This window comes from Rousettus aegyptiacus, unplaced genomic scaffold (assembly GCF_014176215.1).
Source record: "Rousettus aegyptiacus isolate mRouAeg1 unplaced genomic scaffold, mRouAeg1.p scaffold_m13_p_12, whole genome shotgun sequence".
Classification (NCBI taxonomy): Eukaryota; Metazoa; Chordata; class Mammalia; order Chiroptera; family Pteropodidae; genus Rousettus; species Rousettus aegyptiacus.
Window position 1 is genome coordinate 74,612,686 of NW_023416287.1, and position 20,681 is coordinate 74,633,366.

General features: G+C 50.5%; 1 protein-coding gene and 2 pseudogenes across 1 annotated transcript in view; 2 read left to right on the forward strand and 1 right to left on the reverse strand.

Annotated features, from left to right (window-relative positions):
- RNF165 (ring finger protein 165) overlaps positions 1 to 20,681 on the forward strand; it is a 92,040-nt gene that overhangs the window by 38,225 nt on the left and 33,134 nt on the right. The gene's annotated exons all lie outside the window — the stretch shown is intronic.
- The window catches only part of LOC107512649, a 49,085-nt pseudogene that overhangs the window by 10,314 nt on the left and 18,090 nt on the right, over positions 1 to 20,681 (forward strand).
- LOC118610408 lies at positions 11,844 to 11,962 on the reverse strand (annotated as a pseudogene).

A 20,681-nucleotide genomic window follows, 5' to 3' on the forward strand; every position in this document is an offset into this window, starting at 1 on the left:
GAAATTGGAAAGGCTTCGGGAAGCTTGGTGCGGAGCTCTGAGGTGTCTTCAGTGGGGATGTCTAACCTCTCACCCCACTTCCCCTCCCTTTTGTCCCAGCATAGCTCAGAAGGATAAGCAGATGAAACTAACCATACGTCAAATGGAGAGGCCCCGGTGCCACCATGGGGCTCATTTCATCCTAATTAGAGCTGGAGTAGGAGAGGGCAGAGGTGTGCCAAAGGGCAGCTGCCAGCCTCTGCTCCCAGGATCCACGGGGGGCGGAGGTGCTGAAGAGAAGGGAAAGCTTTGGGGCCTCTACATCCCCGCTGGGAACCCCAGTCCCTCCACCCCACCCCGCCTCACCCTTGAATTCTACTGTGTGATAAAAAAGATAGGAGCCGGCAAGTCACTCAGCCAAGGAAAACTGTCTTACACTCTACTGGGGCCACCTAGTCCAGAGGGTTTTGAGCTTGTGGACTCTACTTTTCCCTACTTTGACAAATGCAGAACACTCTCCTTTGAATGTGATGATATTTAAGAGAACAAATCAATCTCATAGGGCAAAGGGCTGATTTCTTTTTAGGGCTGATGCCTCACCCCTCCAGATTCCGAGAGGTTCTGTGCCTCCCCTCCCCGAACAAGCACAGAGATGCTGAGTGACCTGCCTGAGGTCACACAGGGATTTGGCCTGTGAGTCTGGACAACAGCACTGGTCCTCGTCTCTTTCTCCGGACTCCTTGTCTTTTCGCCAGGCCCCCCCATAGCAAGGTTCTTCCTTAGACCACCTTTCAAGTTCTTCTCTCTGCCCAGGGCCCTCCCTGCTAACTGCAAAGGTGTGGCCTCTCTAGAGGTGGCCACAGGGTAGCCAGCCGCCCTGAGGAGCTAAGGATGTGATCTCAGGAGCACAAGCAGGAAGAGCGTGACGCAGAGGGTGTGTTTCGGTGTCCCGTCAGGAGGTCTTGCCCCTCGAGTACTTGCTGTTGAACTGCTAAGTGTAGGAGGGGTCATCCTGCCCCCGCGGTCCTGGCCCACTGGGAAGTTCCTGCCACTAGCCCTGCTTGCTGACCTCATTTCAAATGGAGCTGGAATGCGAGAGAAGAAAAGATGAAGGTGCAAAGGCGAAGGCCCCCCTTACCCTGAAACACACCCCGACCTTTGGTCCCCCATTCTCTCCATCAGTGACCCGTGCTGTTGGCTTAAGTTCGCTTGCTCGAGCATCCTAAAAGCAGCTGACTCCTTCTTCCACCCACCAGATGCAGGTGGAAGAGCCTTGAACCTCTGCTTCCCTCTCCACCCTCTACCCCTGGACCCCAGTTTGCTCCTCTGTAGAACAGAACAGTGGGGTTGGAGGGTCTTTCCACTGCCTCTCAGCATGGCCATCTCTGGCTTGGTGACTCCCAAGGAGAGGAGAAGGGAAAGGCCACTGATGGGAAATATGGAAACCCCGAAGGAAACCCGAGTCATCACAGGTGTGCCTTAGGGAGGGGACGCAGTCTTAAGAGGCCAGTCTGGCACTACCTGGGGTGGAGGGCCGGAGGTGGGCTTTGGAGAAGGGTGTCCACAGGGCTGCTGCCTTCCTTTCTCCCCCAGTGGCTTGGGGAGGGCTGTGCAGCAGCATCGCTGGTCTGAAGGAGGCCCAAGGACCTTGTTTCAGGCTTCATGGAGAAGGAAGTAACATTAATAAACATGTGGACAGCTGTGCCCTTAGGACCAACGGCAGTGGGAATAGTAATGGTGGCGCTTTTGTGGCCCATGGGCCCCGGGGGCCTGTTCTCAGCACTTCACCTATGTGCACTCTGGCCCAGGGCCTGTCTCTCCTGAGGACTCCGAGCTTCTGAGCCTGATGCCTAGGGTGGCACTGTGCTTGCTGCTGGGTGCTGGCGACTCTCAGCTGCGGTGACTTCTGAGGCCCCCAGCTTCCAGTCTCTGGGATCCTGTAGCTCGGAACCCAGCCCGCACGCCCTGGGCTGGGTGCTGGTGAATGGCCCCACCGGACACCTGGAAAGAGAAATGGGAAGGCGAGGGCTGCCCTCCTGGGTCGGGTCCCATCGCATTCTCCCAAGCCCTCCCAGAGTCTCAGGAGAACCCCAGAACCTGGCCCATGGAGAAGGAAGGGAAGGGACGTGGCGAGACCCCCACACAATGCAACCCCAGACTGGCTTGTGTTTCTAACTCTCAGTAACGCACCAGTCTCAGAGAATATCTGTGACTCTTGGGTGCCTCTGGCGGCATGCGGGTGTGCGGGCGGGAGAGTGTGGCACAGCCTTGGGCTCTGCACTTCCCCGGGACTCAGTCTCCCCCTCTGTAAAATGAGACAATGTTAACACTCTGCTCTCTCCAGGGAAGGAGGGAGGGGGAGCAAAGCTGTTCTGAAGTGAGGTGGGACGGCCGTTACTGCCAGCCTGGCTTGGAGACCAGGTCTGGCGCGTCCTCTGTCTTCCGCACCGACTCCAGGTCCCATCCAGACTCGTCTCTAAGGAGCCAGGCTTTCTGGTCTCAGGCCGTGAGGGCGGGTCCAGCCCCAGGAAACAGTGACCTGGGCCCAGACGGTGCTGTGCTTCTCTGCGCTCCCCTCCTTCCTGGGCCTAAGTCCTTGCAGCCACTGTTCAGGCTGCCCCAAGTCCGGAGTCCCAGAGCTCTCAGCTGCATCAATGTTAAGCCCCTTTTATAGAGTCCTCCCATCTCCAGAGAAACCTCCGGGAGATGAAAACCATTCTTTAAGATTCTTAGGAACAAAACGCCAGTGGTGAAATTTCAGGGACCGCCAGTGAGGAGGTGTTTTGGAGATGCACTTCTCCCTGGCTCTCTGGCCCGGGGCTCATCTCAGTCACCTGCAGGGCTTGCCCTTCCCTCTGGCCTCCCAGGGCAGATGCTGCTCAAGGACCCTGCAGCTGAGCATCCAGAGGCTCTGGGATACCAATCTGTGGCCTGTGCAGACTCTCCTTTGCACTGTGTCTGTGGATCTGAGCAGCTTTGGGAAGTTTGATTTTTAAACGAGAGGCTGGAAAGATTTCAAACACAGCAAGTTTGGGCAGCTGAGCAGCTGGGTCCCTGGTGGTACAGATCTCTCCTGGACCACTATTTCCCTTCCTCCTGAGAAGCCAGGCCCCATGGTGGCAGGGATCCCTAAGAGGCACAGCTGGGGAGAAATTGGGGGCATTGCAGGGGCCCACCCTGGACTGATGCAGTCAAGGTCCCACCTGCAGGCTGTCTGGCTTCTGATGGACTGCAGAGCTCAGAGCCCTGGGCTGGGGCTGGGTTTCTGCAAACCTGTGGCTTTCAGAGATGAGTTTTTTGTTGTTGTTTGTTTTTGAAGAATCCCTTCCCTTGCATGCATTCATCTAGTGTCAGTCTCTTATTTTCCCATCGTTTATTTTACCTACCACTGAAGGCAAAATCCTGCCCACCCCATGAATCCAGGCAGGCTCTGTTGACACTTGCATATCATAAGTTTCTAGCTTTCCTCTGTGTGCAGGGAAAAAGGCTCTTGGAGCTTCAGTGCTGGCCTGAGGCTTCCTCCTGGTGAAGAGGCAGAGCCTGAGGTGTCTCAATCTCCAGGCCCCCTGATCTGGAACCTCGTCCACACCACAGCCTGCCAAGAGGCAGAGCCTGAGGTGTCTCAATCTCCAGGCCCCCTGATCTGGAACCTCGTCCACACCACAGCCTGCCAGGCAAGCTTGGCCAGGTCGCGGGACCCACCTCGTGCCCTCCTTCCTCTCAGGGCTTTAGGCCAGGGTCAGGCTGAGGGCCCAGTGCAGGCCAGGATGGGAGATAGATGGATGAGATAGACCTGGGCCAGACAGTGACTGACCAAGAGGGAGAAGCAGTCAGGTCTTATCCAGCTACAGGAGGGGTCAGTGCAGGGGGCTGAAGACAGAGGATCAGTCCAAGACAGTGTCACATTTTCAAAATATTAAAAACATAATTCTCCTACAAATACATAGTGGGCATGAATCAAAGATGTAAGTCATAAATGAGGGAATCAGCAGGATGATAATTCAAAAGAGGAATTAAAATATATTATATATCTATATACACACCTACACATTAATGGAGTAAAAAGAATGTTGAAATAAGATTGCTAGATTAGATTCAATGCTAGTTAACGACCAGAGGGCAATAAAATTATGCTCTTTGATGTTATTTTCTCCACTGGACAAAAATAATTTGCACCTTATCAATATTCTAATGATAATGCATAACTTTACAGAGATTAGACTCTACCAAATAGTAAGTAGTAAGCTAAACAGAGCTATATCGCCCTAGAAAGCCAGATGGTTCTTAGCCAGAACTGTCAGACAGTGTTCTAGTATGACTTTGAGAGGATACAGTCTTCTTTTTGCCTCATTTCAAAGTTTTGAATATTTTTTCTTAGCAGCAGGCAGAGCAGTCAGGAGGTGAAACTGAGGGATTCCAGCCAGAGAGAGCCCAGGACCAAGACGGCACGGCAGGGTTTACCCAGTTCGAGGCCACTGTCCCTCTTTGCTGACCTGGCCCCTGCCTCCTATTTGGTCAACGCCTCCCCCTGTCTAGAGCTCCACTCTGATCATTAGAACAGCCTGGACACTTTATGATGAACATGAGTCTAAGAGGGCTGGGGGTGCCCAAGACGTCACCTGGAGCTCCCTGTAGGCTCCCTGCCTCCCCAAGAACCTGCAGACTGATGTGCGTGTGCATGTGTGTGTAGGATTCCACTCTTTTTTCATCACAGGGACTCTCTCTTTCAGGGATGTGCCCGGAGTTGGGGATACAGAGCCTTTTCTTTCTTGAAGCACCTCTGGCCCCCATTTTTAATCCTCTCCCAAACCCATTGCTCTTTCCTTGACTTTTTCCCATGGACATAAACCACGTCCTCTTCTTGTCCCACATCCCTGTGCCCCACCCACCACACAGGCACACATATAACGCCTCCCATATACGCAAACCCACTCACTCAGATGCTCCATGAAGCAACACAGGCTCCCCCAAGAAACACCTTTAGTTTCCACTTATTCCCACTTGGGACCAAGGCTAGCCTGATCTGCACCTTTGTGCGAATTAGAAAATGGCTCTCCTTCTCCCGGCAAAGCACGCAGACGCCTGCTTCAGCCCTACTCATCCCCCTGCAGGACGCCTTTGCGCCTGGCTTGGACAGCACATTCTCTCCCCCTCGGAGGTTTTCAGAGTGGTCTCCAGGGCTCCCTTCAACCTCTTGGTTGGCAAACCTTTTATAGTCCCAACGTGAGGTGGTCTAACCAACCTATTTTCTTTAAGGTCCTGCTCACCATGCTGGTGCCAGATCCCATCTCTTGCGTTAGAGACTATGGTTGCCTGGACAATGTGATGTCAGGGGCCAGGAGAAGCCCACCCTACTCCAGCAATTATAGGGCTGCTTCCCGATCCTAAATCAAACGACATGGAAACAAGAGTTATTGAAAAAATGTATGTTTTCTGGGGACAGGAAAGTGGTGGTGGTACATTTTCACAATTGGGGGTAAATGGCTGATGACAGATTGTCTTGTCTGGAGGCCCTGGGCACGAGGAAGATTGGAAGATCATGTGTGTGTGTGTGTGTGTGTGTGTGTGTGTGTGTGTGTACACACACACGAGTGCAGTGAGGGATTCTAAAGAAAAAGGTGATGCACGAAGATGTTGAGGCTGACACTAGAGCTTTCCACGTTGGCTCTGCTGACTCTAGTGGACAGAGAACTGCCTCTGGAGTCTCTAAATCACCCAGATTCTGCTGCTTTCTGTTAACGGGATGAAGGAGGAGCAAGTCTCGTTTTAAAATGCACAGAGAGAAATCTAAATGCAAGCCCCACAACCCCTCATCTGAAGGTGTCAGCTCTCACCCTCAGGAGTGTGAGCTGAGCTCCCACCACCTCCTCCCAGAGCTTCTGCGCTACCCGCCCCCCACCTCCTTCATCCACTTCTGTAGTTTTGGCAAGGCCCCCTGGAGGTAATTAATTAATAAATCAGTGTTTGCCTTCTTGGAAGAGTGATTTTTTCCCCCCGTCTGTAAGTGATAAGTATTTCAGCTGAGCCCAGTGAGGTGTCTGGGGCTGGAGGAGTTGCTTTATTAATACATGCCAAGAACACTGTAATATTGTGTTCATAAAATAAGGGGATGGGGCTAAATGACCTCATGGTGGTGTCTGCCAGCTCTGACACTCTGGCTCCATGGACCCTGTGTCCATAGGAGAAAGCTTCCCGGCCATCTGGGCCTCCCTCTCAGTTATTTTGCCAAAAAGGAGGTATTGGGGTCCACCCACAACCTCATGGGGCCTTGGCAGTGAATGCTTGGCCCATCAGTTTAGGGGGAATGCTTTCATGGGTAAGAAGGGAATGCTGCTGGGTACCCACAGTGCCAAGGTTTATACAACTTCTCTTGGCTGCCTCAGTGCCCACGATGGCTGAATAAAAGCTTTCCCATCCATGTACAGGATCTGTAAACTCTGACACCCTTGGCTACTCTTTAATCATCAACATGGTCACCATCATCAACATCATCTTTGATGTTTATGCAATCTAATGGTTTACCAAGTGCCACCATATACATAGTAATCCTATATGAGACACAAACTCTGACTATGATGGAGTTGGGACAGGTATAACTATCATTGTTTGATAAGAAGCAGTGGCTCAGGGGGGTTAATATCAGTTTTCTTTTAAAGTAAGTACTGGAGCCAGAACTAGAACCCAGGTCTTTTTCTATGGTATCTTATATCTTGATCCCAGATCCATCCATCTATCCATTCATCCATCCATCCATCCATCCATCCATCCAGCCGGACAGCCTTCTTCTTTCTTTCCTTCTTTCCATCCAACCAGACATCAATCTAACCAACCAACAAACCAACCATCTATCCTTCTCCCCTCCCTCCCTCCCTTCCATCCTTCCTTCCTTCCTTCCTTCCTTCCTTCCTTCCTTCCTTCCTTCCTTCCTTCCTTCCTTCCTTCTTTCCTTCCTTCTATTTTTCTTTTTCTTTCCTTCCCTCTATCCAATGGTCTATTCATCCAACTAATAATTCATCCATCTATCCTCTTTCTTTCCTTCTTTCCATCCAACCAACCATTTATCTAACCAACCAACCAATCAACCAACCAACCAACAACAATTTTATCCTTCTTCCCTTCCTGCCTTTTCCCCTTCCTTCCTTCCCTCCATCCAATGATCTATCCATCTAACCAATCATCCATCCACCCATCCACCCATCCATCCATCCACCCATCCAACAGATAATTACTAAGAGCTCATTTCATGCTAAGCAGTTAGGTAGGAAGAGAGTAGTAAAACAAAATTGACCTGTTCCCTGCCCCTAGTTACTGTCAGTTAACTGACAAGTCTCTTCTCAGTATACAGAAAAAGCCAGGGGGTGGATGGAACCCCAGACATTAAGCTCTGAGAGGAACATCTAGTTTCCTTCCCTACCACCTTCTCCTTCCTCATACCACAGCAGACTGGATTTAGATTATTTAGGGAGCCCTCCATCTTCTGATTTCTAGAACCTTTGGCATGGCGGGTAGGATTTGGGTGGCAGAGGAGCAGCTAAATACTAGCAGATGAGAGGAAGGACATCGACATTTTGGGGCACGGCTGGGTGCTGGCGCTGACCAGGCGCTTTGCAACACAGCTTATCGAATTCATTCCTCACAACTTTGCTGAGGGTATGGATAGCGGGGTGACCTGCAAGAGGGGGCCAGGTCAGAGAAATGGATTTCCGACAGTCTCACAGCAGCGATATCCTAATGTGCTTTGTAAGCGCAGGGCCTGGTCTGGCCAGTTCAGCAGACACGTTTCTTGATGACCTTTTGTTCTCAACTTCAGCTGAGGCATGTGTGAAAAAAAAATTACCAGGCCCTACCTCTAGAAAGTCCCATAGTGGGCACTGGGCCAGGGAGAATCTGCATTAAAACCAGCCCTCAGCCCACCCCATGACTCCATGCCGTGCTCCGGGGGCCACCCTGAAGTCGGGGAGGCAGATCGTCTTCAGGACAGTGGAGGCCTTTGGGGATGAATCCAGTTTGAAAATAGCACTTAACTCAGTGGACAGTAAATTTGTATTGAACTTGCAATATTCCAAGACTCGTAGGGGAGAAAGGTGCCAAAGTCCCCCCGAGGCTGTGTAAACGTGGAAACTGCTGTGCTCCAGTGCCACCTGAGTGTGGGTCAAGAGGGTGGGAAGCAAGGACATCACAGGAGATCCAGAGATCCATTGCTGAGCAAGCAGGTTGACTGGGGGCTGCCAGGGCCCACCGCTGTGGAGGCGAAGGCCAAGGGGGAATGGCTTCCAGTCTCCACCATCCAGGACCTCTGAAGTCCCAGGGTCTGGTAACCCAAACGCAGATTCTTGAAGCAGAAGGTGACTTCGGGGGTTATCTCATTATAGAAACAGCCAATAGGGGAAGACATGCTTAACTGACCACTGTTTGGAGACTGGAAATCTTGAGAACTCATCTTACCCAGCTGGGCTCTGGAGTTTGGCGGATCTGGTTCCGAAGACTGTCTCTGCCACTTCCTAGCTGTGCATTTACTTAACCCCTCGGAATCCTGTCTGATGGGGGCCTGCGAAGCACTGTCTGGCAGGGCACTAGGCTGGCTCCCGGCATCACGGAAAGCAGGGAGAGCTCCCCATAGATGTTCCAGCCTTTCCCTTTAGCTTCCTGCTACCCTTGGGGGTCCATGCCTTGCTGCAACTCAGACTCTCCCTGATTTCTTTCTTCTAGAAACTTTTTCTCACGTAGGTACAAGTGATTAGGGATGGCGAGGCAGATGGGGTTCCTCCTACAGAGGGACAGACTTTAAAACAGGGAGAAAACAGGAGCCCAAAGTGATCAGTGCAAGGCCTGATTTCACCACAAAGGTTTTCTTTCGGGGTGCTGGCGTCCCAGCCTTTGCAGCACCTCACATTCCAAGACTGAGACAGCTCCCTCTGTCCAGCCTGCCAGCCTGACATTGCATTGTCCTCGCGACCTAGAAGCACAGCTCGGGCGTGACCGATGGAGGACTCGGAAGAAGAGACCCAGACAGAGTGTCCGTTACTGCCAGCCTCGCAAAGCACAGCACATTGTGCCCCTGGGCCATCCAAGGAAGGGAGCGGTAGAGGCCGGAGTCTCTGGAAGCTTCCGAAGTTCTTGGCCCGGTGTGGGCTGGGTAGATTTTCTGCTGTTTTTCCAGTGAGATCGGTTGACCAAATCCAGCGGGTGTCTCGGCAGCCTGCTGGCTTCCCTTTCCCTTTGACAGTCTGAGAGCTTTGGAGGGGAAATCTGAGACCGTGCTTCAGATCCACCACAATGCTGTCTGTGTGAGGGCAGCTGGGATGAGAGAACCCTCCAAAGCCCCAGATTCTTAGAAACAGGAAGCTGCCTGCTGCCTTCCGCCTGGAGTCAACAAGGTTCGCCTCCAGCCCGGCCAGGCCTGGAGTCCAGGCTTCCTGTGGGTTGAGGGGGCCATAGAGGAGTCATCCCTGCTTCCTGCCCTCTAGCTTGGAGGAGGAGGGAAGGGGCCTGAATTAGATGTCATTTCCCTCTCTCATCACCCCCGGTGGTGGACAGTAGAGTGAGATTCCTTCCAGATCAGGAAATATCAGACAGTGCATGTGGTTTCTCAGCTGTGACTGAGAGCAGGGATCACTATGTCAGCCACTTAGGGCAGGGTGGAGTGCGTGTGTGTCAGGTAACGGGGAGGTGGCAGGTGGGAGGTGGCAGGTAGAAGGAAGAGCAAATACCAGGAGACCGGATGTTAAACATCAGGTATGCATTAGGTGGCCGGAACCCTTGTCGGGAGCTATGGCTGGTCCAGGAGAAGCCCAGCCCCTTGCCCCAAGGTACCCATCATTGGTTGGGACAAGAATCTGGCACAGCTGAGACTGCTGGCTGGCAGTGCTGGGCAGTGTCTTATGACATGTCAGAAGGTGTGGCCAGGACTGCAGAACTGGAGGGACACACAGGCGAGGCCGGGGAAAGCTTGAAGATGAGGAGAGCTTGAGCTGGGCTGACTCCACGGGGTTGATGGGTCTTGAGTTGGAGGTTCCTCTCCCCCCACCGGTGTGGCCCCCTGCTGTTAAACTGAGAGCACACAGTCCAGCCCCCTGGGGCTCTATAGAGACTAGTGGCCTTACAGCTGCTGCCATCAAGGGATCTGGTCCTGGCAACAGGAGAGGCCAAATATCCCAAACGACTCCTCCCCGCTCTGCTCCGCTCTCCTGGGTGGGGCTAGTGCGCACCCTCCTCTTCTCCCCACCCCAGGTGACCTGATTTTCAGGCCCTCGGGGTGCTGGGAACTCTGTCCCTTGGGGCACTCCCCAAGCTCAGGCAGGGACCCTCACCGCATCCCTTAGCCTTCACCCGGTTCTGTTTCTCCCAGTGGGACGTCCTGGTCATCCTCTTTAGCGCCAGCCCTCACCTCTAAGACTGGACATTTCTGACCCTCATGTTCTTCGCTCTCCTCTGAGCCTTGTACTCTGACCACATGGGCCATCTCTGGGTGCAATCTTTGCACTTGGGCTTGGCCAGTTTCTGCATCAAGGGCAGGGACCTGAGAAGAAGGACTAGGTACCCGGCAGGTCCCCAGTCACTAGATGTGGCTTTATTAAGGGCTCCGATGGCTTTTTCCTGGCCTTTTAGAAGAGTGCTGTTACAGCCCTCATCCCTCTCCAGCTCAGATCAAACACAGGCCTTCAGTCTGTGAATGAGCAGTTTGTAAGACCGTGTGACCTGCCTCTGATTCCATGTTACACGCTTTGGGGGGCAGAGAAGTAGGGAAGATGAGTGGCGTCGCCTATACGATGTCATTTCCAGGTAGTCAGAATGCCACCCAATTCTCATGGGCCCCAGCTGTTCAGAACACTTCCTGGTACATCAGCGTGCAGGCAGGAATCAAACCGTCTGTCAGGGATGCTCTGTCGTCTCCCTAGGTCTGATCACAGCCTACATTGTGCCAGCAGCCCTGTCACTGTGCTCCTAATGGCTAGATCTGGCTCCTCCACTGTTTGCATTTTCCCCTCCTTGATCTTCTGTTAGAATGAAATATGCTGGTTCCGGGCTCAGGATTAGGCTCTTGGAGCCATTTTCAACTCATACTCTCTGGGTTTACTGGGGAGACCAGGTTTGGGCCGGGAAGGAGGAAGGGGTGGGGGATGGGATACACCAACAAAGCTGAGCCTTCTGCTGGGAATGCTGGGAGGCCTGACCCTCCCACAAGGGGATGAAGGGCTTACGGTTCAGGCTGAGGGTTCCAGGGCCATGAGACGGGCTGGGAACCCACGGGGAGATGAGGGTACAGGAAGACTGGGTCGGGGTCCCCAGGGGCCTGTTTGGTCCTGCTCAGAGGCGGGGACAAAGCCCATCCCCCTGGGTCCTGTCTGGGAGTGAGGACCTGGAAACAAGGGTCCGTTTCCCAGGATGCCACTTTCCCTGCCACTCCAGCCCCAGCATGGCCCTGGGACCTCCCGGCTGCTCAGTCAGCCCTGTAGGTTACATCAGGCTCAGCATATCAGCAGGCCAAATTCCAGCAGAAGTCAGAGAGCGGCGTTTCCCCCCATCCTCCATGTCTCTAACCACCGGTGTCACTCAGGACTTGTTTTTTCCCCTTGATGTAAAATGTTTCAGACCTCTGTCATTCAATAATGAAGTTTCCTTGTATTCGATTCTACAATGGATACAAGACATGAGGGCACGAAATGATCTGCACAAACCCCTCATGCTCTTCTAGGCAGGCAAAGTGACTTGCCTGTGGTCGCCCAGCTACTCAGATCCGAGCTGTGCCTGGACCACACCGCAATGAGAAGACAGAGCGAAGGCACACATGAAGCGAGCTGGGTCGCATCCCATCCTGCTGTTTTTCCACTAAACCTCCTTTTTTTTTTTTTTCTTTTTTTTAACACCTATAGCACCTGGTATTCCTATGTGGTCTCCCATCCAAGTACTAACCAGGCCCAACCCTGCTTAGCTTCCGAGATCAGAAGGGATCAGACACATTCAGGGTGGCATGGCTACAGACTTCACTAAACCCCTTTAACAAATGTCAGCTGTCTTCAGGGCTGGCCTTTGAGTATACACCACCTCATCAGCCCTAGTGGACTCGAGTGCCTCTGAGGAGCTTCCTAGCGCCAAGGGACCCTAGAGTTGAGGGGACCTTAAAGAAGTCTCCTCCTATGGTCCCCAAACACAGCAGGAAGGCACTTTCTGGGTCTAGGAGTCCACCTGACAACATACATCTCCTGCCAGAGTTCGGGGCTTTAAACTATGGGAGGGCCATGAGCTTCTATCCGCTTTATATGGTGGGGCTCTCAGTAAGACTTGTTTACACAGAAAAATCAAAAACAACAAATATAATGCAAACCCAAAAACCTCTCCTTGCTGCCCCACAGAGGCCTTGGACTGAACTTTCTCTTGGGAAATGTCCATTCCTCCCTTCTTTTTAAAAAAGACTTATTGAGGTATAGTTGATACTTTAATAAACTGCACTTATTTAAAGTGTACAGTTTGATGAGTTTTGACAATATGTACATCCATAAACATATCTATTGGCTGTTGGTTAATTCTTCTTGACCATTTGTTAGTTCATTTATTAGATTAGCTACTTTTTGAACATGTACTATATATGATGGGTGGTTATAATCTTATATTCAGTTAAAACTTGCCTCTAAATTTTCCTCTCCAACCCCAGCTTCACTAGGTTTGCTGGATAAAACACAGGGTAATCAGTTAAATTAGAATCACAAATAAATGATGGCAAAAATTTTTTTTTGTGTAATTATGTCTTAAATATTGTATGCAATGTGTTCATATAAATATCGCATCTGACGTATTTATACTAAAAATGATTCATTATTTATCTGAAATTCAAATTTAATTGGCATCCTGTATTTTTATTTTCTAACTGGCGACCCTAAGTTCTACCCTCTTGAGCTGTAGAGAATTCACGCGTTTCCTCTGCCAAGGGACAACCTTTCTGGTGCGTGAAGACAGGTCTCACTGCTCCCACTTATTGTGAACCTGCCCTGTGTTTCCAGGTGTTAGACGGCCCCTCCTCTGGTCTCAATGCCATAAGTTTAATTAACGATGTTAAGATTGTGTTAGCCTTTAAAAATCTTATTCCACGGCTCCAGTTGAGCTCAGCACACTCAAAACCCATGGCTCATGTTCACTTGGGGTGCCCTACCAACCATTAGGCAGAAGATGTGAACTAAGCCTTGGCTTCTCCATGTTTACCCACAATATTCCATCTTGTTGGCTTGTCCATACTTCTAAGCCATTGGAATCTCATGGAAGTCAGAGCCTGTCACCTAGCCAAATGTCTATCCTTCCCAGATTAGAATATATTTAAATCTGATAAACTTGACTATAGATCTTCAGTCAAGTAACTGGTGGAAATGTGGATCATGCCAAAGCTAAGCACAGAAGCCTACGGTGTGCCTTGGAGAGAGCCCTACTCCCTTCCTGGCTTCCTCCCCCTCTCCTCCCTCTCCCTTCCCTTCCCTTCCCTCCCTTCTTCCCTTTCCTGTAGGTTGACATTAACCAACACTCATTGGGCCAATTTACCTCAATGTTGTATCTATTATCCATACTACATTTCTCATTTTTATCTATAAAGAGTTCATAACAGTCTTCCTCATATTTCAGCTTCATTCATTTCAGTGAATATTTAGCAAACGTGTCCTTGCGCGGTGTGTCCGATGCCTAGTGACAATCAGACCCATTACACTCTGGCGCGCTCCACCTCCTCACCTAGGTACCTCGGTCACGAAGGCTCGTTCTTCAGGGAACTCTGCTGGCCCCTGGTGATCATCGGCCCCCTCTTGCTCCCCCTTCCTGTATTAAATGATCACAACCCATTTTAAAATCCATTAAAAATTTGTCAAGGTGTTTTATATTCCAATTTAAAATTTCTGGATTTCATCTTTTTTTTCCTTGTGGGAAAATTTAAACAGAATTTATGGCCTGAAACATCTGCCCCTCCGCTGCGCTTCTTGATTCTTCAAAAATTGCTCAGTTGTCTCAGGTCACATCTGCCATTCTTCCCCTCAGGCTGCGCTATAATTCAACATAGTCGGGAGACATAGGTTCAGCGAGTAGGCCTGATGGCCTCCCCACTCTTTTTCACGTAATCTAGTAAGTTCTCACTAAGTAATGTGATGCATGTGGGTCAAGGACAGGAGAAAGGGCGACAGAGGGAAACTAATAGGTTGTAAGCACTTATTTTGTGTCAGGCACACAGTGCGTCCAGGGTTCAGTGTATCATTTCACCCTCACCAAACTTGATGGGGAAAGGATTATTAGCGCACTTTTGAGCTGGAGAAACTGAGGCTGAGAAGTTCAGAGAAGTTAAACGAGATGCTCACAGCCGCACAGGTGGTTTAGCTGTGTGATGTGCGCAGAATTCACATCCAGCTCTGTTCAGCTTCCATCTGCTCTTTCTACTGTACTGCAGAGCAGAGCTTAACTTTAAGTGTAATATGGCAAAACCCATTTTGGGGAGATGAAGCTCATCACAGAATTCTTTTTTATGTGGATATGATTCATAAAATGAGTTTATTATTTTTGAATGCATCTATTGTGTACAGTATGGCAGACTGGGTTGTTGCTCTCTGGGGCACAGAGAAATTAAGTGACTTTTTGAGTGTCTCATAGTGGAATTTTTGGTTAAAGGCTCGCTAGTAATAGCAGTGCCCGTGGGAGGTGCCCACGGCCAGGGAGGCGGTCTGCAGGGCTGCTGGGAGTCATGGAGCTCTGAGTGCCAACGGGCTGACACCTGGAAGGCGGCTGGCTGGAGTATACGGGTCAGCGTGGACCAGATCGGACGTGGGGCCAGTGAGGGCTACGGCAGCGGCCCAGATTGGAGCAACGAGGGCTGTAAACTCAGCTGAGGCAGTGGGATGGAGTGGGGGGAGCGGCTGTGGGAGGCGGTAGAAACAACAGAAGTGGGTGAAGGATTGGACGGAAAAGGGTGAAGGAGACAGAATGAGCAAGAGGGAAACGCTGGGAAGGTTCCTGGATCCTGCCAGCGCCGGGGTCCGGCTGAGCTCTGTCCACCCCGGGGGAAGGACAGGTGGAGGAACAGGCGGGAAGGAAAATAAATTTGATTCAGACAGGCTGGGTCTGAAGTGTATGTGGGAGAGCCAGGCAAAGAGCTTCCTAAGGTCTGGGGTGGTAGGAGAGCTTAGGGGTTACTGCCGTGAGGGTGGCTGTTTTCTAGAGGTTTCTGTGTGTAAGACCTTCCCTGCAATAAGCCTCCTGCAGAACCAACATTCCCTCTCTCCCAACCACAGTGAGATTCTGCCTGGGCATGCGTGCATGTGTGCACCCTTACACTCACCCACACACGCTCACACACGCACACACATATCCATACCTGTATGCATGTGTACACCTTTACACATTCACCTCACCCTCGTACACACACTTTCACACCTAGAACAATCACACGTACACACACATTGTGTATACCCTCACACACTCACCACACACACTCCCTCTCTCACACATGCAGTTACACACTCTTTAATACACACTCGCACACTTGTGCACATTCACACACTCATTTAAACATACGCCCTTGCACACACATGTACTCTCACTCACCCACTCTCACTCATAAACCGCTCCTGCTACATCAAGTCTACCCTTCTCAGTCTCCTGGGAGAGGGGCCACCATCAGGGGACTGAATGCTGGGGTAGAGTAAGAGCTCCTGCGGCCCCTGGAGTGGCTCCTGACCCCTAATTGCCACCGGCCCTGTAGGTGCTGGCTGAGGCTGGCCTCAGAAGTTTGGAACTTACAGCTCTTCTGTCCTTCTAAATTCCAGGCCTCCAGGAAACACAAGACCAGGGTGTCCTTGGAGTGGGGCAAAGTGTTGGAACTAGAAGAATCCGTAGCGAGCCTCTTATCTGGCTTGTTGTACAAATGACCCAGGGTCATTTGTACAGGGTCACCCTGCCAAGCAGTGGCAGGTTAGCGCCTAGAGCACCAAGATCTGGAACGAGGGGAACTCTCAGTGCCCTGGACACAAGTGTGACCACAGAGGGATCGGAGGTGGCCCCGAGTTTTAAGGGCACGGGACCCACCTACAGCAATGAGGCCATGTTGGGCTGTAGTTCCCCTTATGCCCTCATGCTGTCCCACACGAAGCTGCCCTCCCTGGGGCAGGGTTGGATGGTGGCTAGCAGTGGGCAGAGAGGGCAGGCTTCAGACAGCTCCAGTGCTGACCCATCTTGCTCCGAATCCTGAGGCTGATGGAAACACCCAGCCATAGGGGAAGCAAAGACAGTTGTCTTTCCTGACATTACCTTCATTCTGTCCCTGAACAGCCTAGTTCCCCTTTAAAAGTGCCTATTTATGGAGCTCTTATTTAAGAGTTATCTAAAACCTTCTGGAACCTGACTTTTGCCCCTGCCTCTACCACCTCTTGGGGGAAAACGAGAACTATAAATTGCATTCTACCGCATATGGTTGGGCTTCCTTTGATTGGCCCTGAATTCCCTGTGTTCGAGATCTATTTGAAGTACCAGGATCAGTGACAAGGGCTAGTGCCTCCCTTTCCAGGAAATGTACAGCCTTTGCCACACAGAATGGGAGACCAGCTCTGGCCTAAGTGTCAAGCTTCAGGCCCCCCACCCTTAGCTCTTTGGAAGAACCAGGTTGAATTTTCTGAGCCAGGCTCTTGACATCCCACCCAAGCATTGGGTCCAATGGCTGGCATGGGACTTAGCTCTTTCTTGCCGTTCATATGTGCTTTCTCTCTTTGGTACATATTACCTTTATTACTATTATATGGCGTCATTTCTTTCTCATTATAGAATCATGTAACAAGAAATTTGGAAAATACCATTCCTGATCTCATTGCCCAATAGGACCATGTTAGCCTGAGTACTTCCTTCTAGATTTCGCCAGGAACACACATGTACCAAATACAAGAAGGGAGAGCACACATCATGGAAAACTATGGGACACCTCAAAGGGACCTTTAAAGAGGGCATTTATAGAGTTTGGGGGCTGGTGTTAACTATATATAGCACAGTCTGGGTTGGAGTCGGTAAACTAGCAGGTTGCTGGAACAGTCAGAAGTCATATCTTTAGAACACACAAGCTTATTTGGAATTGCTGTCAGATCAGTTTGTCTGTGGTCTTATCTTGGAACATATGGGTGTGAGTGAGCTAATGTCAAAAGAATTTGAGTTTAGGTAGTCTGCGTGTGCCGTTTATCTGTTTTATGAGTCACTGCACAGGCCTTTTTGCAAGTCGTGGTTTCTGTCTCAAGTCTCAATTCCCTATTCACTGCCTCGCTGCCTTCAGGGCCATTTCCTACTTCAGGTTTTTCCGTGGGCAAGTTGCTGCCCTCTCTGTGCCTTGTTTTCCTCGTCGGTAAGTGGGGATAATAACTGTAGCCGCACCATGGAGTCCTGAGGGTTACATGAGATAATGTATGTGCATCTAACAGCGTCTGGTACCCAGTGGGTACAATATAAATGTCAGCCATCGTCATAACTACAAGGCTTTAAAATTGAGAGAAAGAATGTTGATGCCTCTACAGCTTCCCCCCAGAAAGGAGAGTCTGCATGTTTATTTTTCACTTAAAGGAGAAAAAAGAGGCACAGCAATATGAGAGACCTTGGCCAGAATAGCGTGGTATGCTGGGGAGCAGCCACCATGATCTAGAATATTCAAGTTCCATTTGATGGGTGTGATCTTCTGAGATGAAGGGAAGAAAGGGATCGAAGCACACTTTGAGGTTTGGGGCACATCTGCAAGTAAAGGGAGGTGACAAATTCTGCCTTGGTTTAGCAGGAGGAAATGGACCAAAGTAAGGACACTATAAGAGTTTGGATTTGAAAGAGAAAGAATCGTCTGCTTCTGGGTCATTAATTATTGGGGTGGGGAGGCTAAGAGATAGAGTTCCTCGCTCTGGGTCTTAGCCTCCCCATTTATAAAATGAATGATTTAGAGTAAATGTTCTCGAAAGATCTTTCAGGTTTCTTGTTTTCTTCACTTTAGGGCATCCCGAAGATCATGGTCATTCTTTCTAGCAATTGCACATTATGTTCTGAATACACGTTCGCCTATTGATGGACATTCCGTTATTTCCCGTGTATTGCACTTATAAGTGACAGTGCATATTTGGTACTTTACGGAGTCATCTGCATTTATCCGTAGGATGCCAAGGGAAGTTGCCAGTTGCCAGCGGTTGTGCATTTGTGATTTTCATAGCCATTGCCAAATCACTCTCCATAGAGGTTGCACCACATTATAATCCTACTGCCAAGATGTGGGCCCTGCTATTTCACTTATGTGATGAGAGGTGGTGTGTGGGATGTCTTGGCAATTCCTCCAACACACCTTCCATCTCTGAAGCTACATGATATCAGGGTCCGGCTCTGCCTCATTTCTTAAGGCATCAAATGCTTAGCTGGGCTTGATTTCTTGCTCCTGTCCTTGAACTTTGCTTTTCTCCTCCACAGCTATTCTTAATGATATATATATACACACACACACATATCATGATATGTATCATGATATATATATCTCATTAAGAGAGAGAGTGAATGAATGAGAGAGAGTTCCAAGTAGTCAATGTCTTGCCAGCAATTGTCATTGTTCCAACTTCTGTGTACACATACCTGGCTTCCCACTGTCAGGATGGAAGAGTAAGAGGCGGCCAGCCAGCTGTGTGTGTTATGGTGAAGGTCAGAACCCCTTAGGAAGTGAGACTGGAGGGCAAACTCGCTGTCCAGGTTTCTGCTTACGGCCTTCAGCTGAAGGATCGCCATGTTTAGCTTAACAAGGCTCCTGACTCTTGGTGGCAATTTCACCCTGGGAAGGTGCTGATAGAGCCTAGATCTTGGTTGTGACCTGGAGCCATGCCTGGAAACACTCAAAGCTGTCACCAGTAATCATCCATGGGCTTAGCTGAAGGGGAGGGCCTCGCAGACAAATGAACAAATGGAAATCTGTCACAAAGGAAGTATAAACACCACCCAGGGAGAGGAAGTCTTGCTTGTCCCTCCCATTCTCGTCATTGGCCATTGGCGTGGCTCATGGTGAACTTGCTTTATGCATCTTTGCCTCAATTTTTCCAGGCTAGTGAAAGTGGTCAGCAAGTGATCCTTGGATTCTTTACACGTGTCTTCATAATGTTTACAGGAACCGCCCTCCCCCCCCAACACACACACACATATTCGTTAATCAAACATCTCCTGGGTGCATGGGTGGCAGATGATCAAGACCCTGCCTCCACCCTGGGGAAGTGGCTAAGTCATTTCTCCTTGTGACAAAGCATAGGGTGGAAAGTGAAAAGTGTTATAAACAAGGCAGGCAAAACATGCCCAATGGATTCAGTCACCCTTCACCCTTTGACCCCATGCTATCTCTCTTAGTTTGCATCCCCTGAGCATCTGATAATTTTGAGGGTTTAAGGATGGGAGAGAATCAGGGTAGCAAGGAGCGGACAGCTGCATGGAATGGGTGGACCGAGGCCTTGCAGGAGAGAGGTTTAGCTCTAGTGTTTGCTGGTTTAGCAGGGTCCTTGGTAAGGTGCTTTGGGTTGGGCGAGTCTGCAGAAAGATAACTGCAGTGGTGCTGGCTGGAGAAAGAGACAAGGTTTCCTAGGGGCCTCTGCACTGGCCTTTGTTAACCAGACGATGCCACGTGGCCATCATCAATAGGTCACCTTGATTATTTCTCACCCTTGCAATTGAGAGGGGGTTGCCTGGAGCCATGAGCGTCTTCTTGCCAAGTCTCCTTTATTGCTGACCCACTCACCTCAATGCACATTTTGGTAAGTAGCTACTGTGTGTCAGCAGTGAGCCAGAGAGCGGAGGTCCTGCCTCATGGAGTTGACATTCTATTGTGTTCCCAGCTGTGATCAAGTACCCATTCCAGGGAAGGGCACTTGGATCTTGGTAGAGAACTTGAAAAAGACTTCTCATTCACGAGCGGTGAAGCTCTTCTGGTGAAATCTCAGGCATGGGTCAGATATTTGGGGCCATTCACCCAAAAGTGGGGGTGTTCGGGGAAATCAGGTTCAGTCAAACAGCTGGATGTGTCCTAATGGTGGCCTGGGGCTGGGCCATGTGTGTGTGTGATCTTTGCTTTCTTTTCCCCTGGACCTTTGAATGCTCACTGGGAGAAGGGGCTGGGGGCCCATGATGTCCAGCCCCTGGAGTGGCATCTAGGATGCCAGGCTCCTTGGGCTAAAAGCCTCTTGTCAGCAGAGTAATTGGATCCGACTTGCAGCAGGCAGGGAGCAGAGGTATTCTAGTCAGTCATGCTATTTTTAAACGCCCTCTCTTCCCCAAGTGCAGATCTCAGAGCTCAGCAGGAGAGAATGGCTCATCTCTGAGCCTCCAGAATCCCAAAGCAGCCCCCTCCCCCCTGGGGTTTAAATCTCCCCACCCCTATCTTCAAAATCAGATCTCTTATTGGACAATCACCCATGAATCTTAACACAACCACATGTTCTGGTTTGGGGAAGGGTAGACTCCAGGGGCTGTGGGGTCGAAGGGACATGCGCTGGTTTGGGCTGGCTGCCCAGCCGGCTGGAGGCGGGCCCACAGCCCTGGTCCCTTGGTTGCCTGGCAGCATCAGAGGCCCATCACTAAGCTTGCAGGCAAACATGTCTCTGCTTGTCTGCAATCTGCCACTGTCTTTGACTCTTGGTAGCAACTCACAACTGCCTGTCAGGCTTTGAGACAGCAGGCCGGAGTCAGAGCAAAGAGCAGGCACC